This window comes from Callorhinus ursinus, unplaced genomic scaffold (assembly GCF_003265705.2).
Source record: "Callorhinus ursinus isolate GAN/ISIS: 27379988/994484 unplaced genomic scaffold, GSC_fseal_2.0 scaffold24, whole genome shotgun sequence".
Taxonomy (NCBI): Eukaryota; Metazoa; Chordata; class Mammalia; order Carnivora; family Otariidae; genus Callorhinus; species Callorhinus ursinus.
In genome coordinates, this window is record NW_027397086.1 from 11,524,481 (window position 1) to 11,531,216 (window position 6,736).

At 49.2% G+C, this 6,736-nt stretch overlaps 1 protein-coding gene across 1 annotated transcript in view; it reads left to right on the forward strand.

The window, feature by feature from the left end:
- Window positions 1-464: 464 nt before the first annotated feature.
- BRINP1 (BMP/retinoic acid inducible neural specific 1) overlaps window positions 465-6,736 on the forward strand; it is a 177,870-nt gene continuing 171,598 nt past the window's right edge. The window contains exon 1 of the mRNA XM_025888606.2: window positions 465-859. The gene's annotated coding sequence lies outside the window, so the exon portion shown is untranslated. The remainder of the gene's footprint in view (window positions 860-6,736) is intronic.

Below are 6,736 nucleotides of genomic sequence, written 5' to 3' on the forward strand. Positions count from 1 at the left end.
GACAGGCACCTTCCCAGACAAAACCACACTAGCTAGATACACACAGACACACTAACACCCTCATACCCAGCAACACTCAGATACTCGCAACGCACACAGCTACAGACACGCTTAAGAACACCACGATGCGGGGTTTGCGCACACACACCGCACACACAGTCCCTTTGGGTGCTCATACACGGAGACACGCCACCCTATCCCCAGACCCACGAGCCTCCCCAGTGGCTCAGCCTCAGCCCACCCAGGCTGCCCCTCCCTCGGAGAAGGCCTTCTTCTCTCCTCCTCTTCCTTCTCCTCCTCCGCCTAAAGATGCACAAAACACTCCTCAGAATAAACCCCGGCTCTTGGCTCCTCCTTCCCCGCCCCCGGCAGCCGCTCCCCCATTCATTTTCGCCCGTCGCCGGGTAAGTCCCTCCCCCCGCGTAGCCCGGCCTCCACTGCTCCCCGCCCGGAGACCGCCGCGCACTTGGACTTCCCTCTCCATTCGCTGGCCGCCTCGCTCCGGGTCCCCACGGCTGCGAACTGATCTGGCGCGGGGGGAGGAGGAAAGCGCAGGCGAGCGAGCGAGAGAGGGAGAGAGCGAGCGAGCCAGAGAGCAAAGCGAGAGCGAGAGAGCCGGGAGGCTGAGGGAGTAGTGACCGCCTTCCGGAGCCGGGATTCATGCCTGTCCTCGGGACCAGCGAAGGGGACTTTACGGCTGAGTATGAGCCAGGCTGCTAGGAGCCAGGTACCCCCACGCCTGCAGTCCCCGCGCCGTTCCCGGTATGCGAGCTGGACGCCGGGCTCTCCCAAGTTCCCACCGAGCCGAATAAAAAGCGTCCTCCCGCAGCTCTCCGCCAAAGACGGACATTGACTCCAGGTAAGGCGGCGCCGGGCACAGCGCCCGGCAGCCCTGCTGCCCTTGGAAACGGCCCCGGACCGCATTCGGGGCGCCCCCGCCCGCCCCGCCCCTCCCCCTCCCGGCACCCTTCGGCTCTTCCGTCGGCCGCCCCGCCGCCTCCAAGTCCTCGCAGGTTCCCGGGAGGGGGAGGGCTGTGTATTCTGGGGCGCCAAGGGTTAAATGCGGGTTTTAGTAAGTGGCGTGTGTGCTCCCCGCGCGCTCCCGACGTGTGTACCATGGTGGGAACTTGATATGGTGCTAGTGTGTATTTGCGTGTGCAGCGTCGTTTGCGTTTGATGCGTGTGTTTGTGCTGTGTGTGTGTGTGTTCGTGTGTGTAGGGGAGGGGGTAAAGAGGTCCTATAACCTACTTAAGGGGCGATGTGTGTGTGCATGTTTGTACGTATGTGTTTGTATGTGTGCGCTTGTGTGTCTTTTTAATTAGGTCTCTCCAGCTTACATGGAATGGGATCCTTACTATAGGATCACGTAGCCATCGGGAAACCCGCTGTGGACTTCTTCTTGGTGCTCTGGGCTTGGGGCTTGGAGAGCATTTTGGATATAAGGATGGCACCTTATTTAGCCTAATATTGGTACCCTTGAAGGAAAATTCCTCCAAACCATGGAGACCTGGTATAATTGGACTCACCGTTTAATATGAAAGAGAAATGGCCAAACCCTGAGGCAATGACATGCTGTCACTTTAAATTCCACACTGGGCAGGCTCCAGGATTCTGATGGGAATTTGGAGTCACTGGGTAGTGGGTGAAAGAGAAAGGGAGAAGTCAGCGGTGGGCTCCTTGTGTGGGGCTTGACGATTCTGGGATACACTCTACCCTACCTTTCTGTTCGTCATCCTAAGAGCGTAACAGCACCTCCAGCTACTGGTGCTTTTGGGGAGGATCTGGGCAAGTTTGCCTGGATCCCCCTAAAGGGAAAGGAGAAGAGTCCTCAGGGACCTGCTCATCCATCATAGTTACACAGATCATAGAGAAAATTTCATCTGGGGGCAGCTCTGGGTAATAGGGAAGGAGATGAATGGAGCACTTACCTAAGAGATTCCTCCTTCTCTACCCTATTTCAGAGAGGCTTGGGAAGCCCCAGGAGAATCTTTTCTTAAACTGTGCCTCCTCATGGCTCCATTGGAGTTAGGAAGAAAATGGGAGAGCAGAGAGTGCGTGTGTGTGTTGTGTGTTGTGTGTGTGTGTGTGTTTCAGTACTGAGGGAGATCTACAATTTGGGAAGGGTTGTGGGTGGGGAATTCGTGGCAGAATCTGGCGGTAATTGACTTAAACTGCTGTTGATTTGCACCTCACATCTCTTGCTTGGCTCCAAAATACTGCCAAGGGCACAGGGGCTGGGTGGAGAATGTCAGTAAGGAAGACAGTGTGGGTCAAGTCCCTCTTTCCTCTTTCCTCCACCTCCTAGGAGGCTCTCTTGGTAAGTCCCTGGGCTACCCTGGCTAGGTCCTGCTGGGCTTGGACTCTGGGGCCAGCCATCGATTTGATTCCCGGCTGCCTCTTCAAGGCTTGCCCTACTCAGCAAAAAATGCTGAGTTTTACTGCTGTTAGCATGGCTTCCAGACTCAGCAGCTGTTACTTTCCCAAGGTAAGAAGAGGCAGCCGTTCTGCTGTCAGGCACAGAGGCTGGTGGGGGACAAGGGCTGAGATGCTGGGACAGCCTGTCGTCCAACCTGGCTGGCAAGGAGCCACTGAAAAGACCTTTTGGGGAAAAGAAAAGTAGAAATATAATTGTGTTTTTAAAATTGTGTGTGTGTGCGCGTGTGTGCGTGTGCGTGCGTGCGTGCGTGGGCGTGCGTGTGTGTGTGTGTGTCTTCTGGGGAGAGATAAAAGCAAACATGTTTGCAAGGACCTGCCCTGGCGGGTGGGTGACGATGCTACCTGCAGACACTCGCAGACACATGAGTCTCCAGCCAGAGGCTGATACCTCAGGCTGCAGCCTTCACAGGGCCACAAGGAATCTGCTTTGAGAAACTCATGTCAGAGCAGGGCTCCCTGGTTCATTTTTTTTGGGGGGGGGTGAAATCAGAGGAGGAGACCCTGTGTTCGGAACTGCTCTCGTTTTATCTCTTTTCCAATTCGTAGGCAATTGAAGCTGGAGGAATATTGAAGAACAGACAGGCAGGACTCTGGCCCAGAGAGGGGAGGAGAATTCCATAACATTCTCTAGCAAGTTCATGGTATGCCCAGGCTAGATCCTATGCTGCCTGACACCTGGATCAGTGTCCTTTCTACTACACCACACTGTCCAGGGACTGTGTGTTGCTCCCTATTCCCATCCGGCCACTTTGCTCCCACCTAAAACAATCACTGTCATCCCTCAGCAGACTTCTCATTTCAGAGCTGCTCCATCTGGAAACATGACCCCGGAAAGAAAGGGTCCAATGCTTTAATCACTGTCCCCACTAGACAGATAGACAGACAGATATGCTCACACACACACACACACAGACACACACAGACACACACAGAGAATTACACACAGGCAAGGACCCGGTACTGATTATGACCGGGGGACAGAGTCCAGCAGAGCATCTGGACTGTACCTGAGTTCTTTATTAAGGAATACTTTGCCTTCCAGAGAGCCAAGTGTACACCTATCTACAGATGCAAATACTTCAGGCAAATTAATTTCTTCGTATTCATGAGACTCTTGCGCTATACAGTGATACATACTGCAGTCACCAGAACATGCGCAAGCACACATGTATACATGCACTCACACACATGTGCACACACGGATTTAGAAATGTTCCCTGCTTGCCATATTCCCCAAAAGGGAATTCCAACCTCCGCACCAAATTGTGTTCCCCTATATGAAGGCATCACCCACACGAAGACTGGGACTCATCGTCCCAGGGAAGGGGAGATAGAAAGCCCTGTGAGGGATAGGCTCTTGGGAAGTCAGAACCAAGCCCGTCGTAAAAGTGTTCCCAGACTCCTCGATGTTTGGGGTGCCGGCGAGCACTGAGAAAAAAACATGGGGGTTTCAGGCCCATCTGCAATAGAGCCTTCCACGCAGGCTTTTCTGAGACTGGATGGTGCTTAAGCTCCCAGAAGGGGGAGCTGTGACTCCATTTCAACCAAGGAGAACCAGCTCCAAGATTCCAAATCAGCTGTTGGGCCCCCCGTTGAGTTTCCATGGCCCAGCTCAGGCTGCAATGAATATATTTGAAATGGTACAGGTGGGGACTTTTAAAAAACCCTCGCCCCTAACCAGTTCAAATAAAATGTCTTAGTGCTTGCAAGAGTTTATGCTATTGACTACAGAGTCTTCCGTTTCTCTGGAAGGTCTTTGCCCAAAGGGCCTTCGGTTATGTGAGGAGACATTTTCTGATTGACATCTTCTAGCTTGTTCCCTCCCAATTCCTTAGATGAATCACCAGTACTATCACCTGAACAGGCCTCTAAGGTTAGACATAACCTAGCCTTCTCTCCCCGTGTTCCCCTTGCCAAAATTCAAAGATAACGAATTGGCCACTGAACTTCTGGTAATCATATTAAAGACAAAATGGGGGTCATGTGAAGAGGACAAATTTTCAAATGTCATTCTCCAAATAATCCCCCTTGTTGTTTTCTATTCTAACCCTTTCTGCATGGAGTACCTTTCTCTTTCCCTCTCTTAGCTTCAGCCTCTACTTTTAAAACTCTTACTGGCATTTTAACATCCAGCTCAAATGACCCTTCCAAGAAGTCTTCCCAAAATCTTATTTTGGAATAAATCTCTTTCTCCCCTGTTCTCTCATATAATTTTGTCTGAAACACTATTTTAGCTTAGGTCTGTTTGCCTTATTTTATAGCTCCACGGAAATATGTCTAGTTTGCCTTCTTCAATATGGTCTTGGTAAGAGCATTTTTTTTTATCCCCAAGGACTGGCACACAGTAGTTGCTTTGGGAATGTTTGCTGTTACTTCTTGAGTCCAGTCTCAATAATAGCTGCCATCTTTCTCTCTCTCTTACTCTTTCTCCTTCCGATAATTGTTTCATGTTCATGCAAAGCAATACAATCATGGCTTCAAAATCATGCTGCCTATACCATCAGTATAGGAATGTTAATGATGATACAGACAGTTGAAATTAGGTCCTACTTGGAAGTGACCTTTGCCCTACTATGTTCCAGGGTCTTTAGTTCTCTTCTCATTTAATCTTCCTTTCCACCCAGTGAGGCAGATACAGTCCTTTCATAGAAGAAGAAAGTGAAACTCATGCTGGCTAGGTCCCTTGCCCAAGGTCATGTGACCAGCACAGCTAGAATTAGAACCTAGCTCCCCCTTGCTTCAACATCTCTGCTCTTTCTGGTGGACCGCTGTGTTAATGGTAACCATTGTGGATGGCCAACAAGATTGGGTTGTTCAGTGGATTTTAGTATAGCTCGGGGCACAGTATTAACTCTTTGAAATCGATGTTATGAAGGAGTCATGGAGCCATTTGATCAAAGAATTTCGGTGTTTTAAGGTTTCTCATTAACTAGACCTTTCTCCTTATTCAAGGATTCAAAAATCCTTTTTGTGATACCCATAATGCATATCCACTCAATCTGATTTTTAGTACTTTTATCAACGGTGAAGTCATTATCACACAAACCAGCCTATGCTGTATAGGGAGAGCTTTGTTGGAATGTTTTCTCAGTGTGACCTGAAATCTGCCTTATGTCCGTAAGTCTCTGAAATCATACAACACAAATATAAATTCTCTTCTAATTATCAGTTCTTCCCATAATGTGGAAACATAATCATATGATCACAAATATTCTACTTCAGGAGGCCTTATTGCCACAGCCCTGTGTCCTGTAACATTTGTTTGGGCCCCTTGCCCAGCTGGATCTTGTTCTCTTGGCATTCTTTAGTTGATCACACTTACAGAGTTTACAAGCCACAAAAGGGCGAGGGTGACCTATAGTTGAGTATGGATTAAAAGGAGCACTGATTCATCCATTTATTCGACAAATATTTATTAAGTGACAACTATTTTTCGAGCATTGCTCTAGACCAGAGCTATCAAGTAGAACTTTCTGTGGTAATGGGTATGCTCTCTGTGCTGTGCAATATGGTAGCCACTAAGCACATGTGACTCTGAGCACTTGAAATGTGGCTAGTGATACTGATGGACTGAGTTTGTTTTTATTGGTTTTTTTAAGATTTTATTTATTTATTTAGAGAGAAAGAGAGAGAGAGAGAGAGCATGAGCAGGTGGAGGAACAGAGGGAGAGGGAGAAGCAGACTCCCCGCTGAGCAGGGAGCCCGATGCGGGGCTCCATCCCAGGACCCTGGGATCACGACCTGAGCCGAAGGCAGATGCTTAACGACTGAGCCACCCAGGCGCCCCATGAACTGAGTTTTTAATTGAATCCAATTTTAATTTTAATTTCAATTTCAATAGCTATCTGTGATGAATGGCTACTGTATTGAGTAGTGCATATCTGGACATCAGAGACGTGGTATGAACATGGTCCTCTTTTCATGGAGCTCAGTCTCGTGGGGAGAGATGGGTATAAATGGGTAAACAAATAGATAAGCAAAATGACTTCATGGCATAGTAAATGCCATGCAAATAATTAGGAATGTGGACGATGTAACTTTAGATAGGGTAGCCAGGCGAGACTTCCCTGAGGGCGTGGCACTGGAGATGTTTAGGCGAGGAGAAGCCAGCCGTGTGGCAAACAATAAAGATGAAGTCACTAAACATGTGCCAGCTTAGGAGAGCCAAGCGATCCTGTGGCTGGAGCTCTCAAATGAGAAGAATGTCGTGAGATGGAAATAAGAAAGGTAGGCGGGGCCAGATCAAAAGGCCTTTGTAAAAGATACAGGAATAAAAAGGCTAGAATTCCACAACCATCC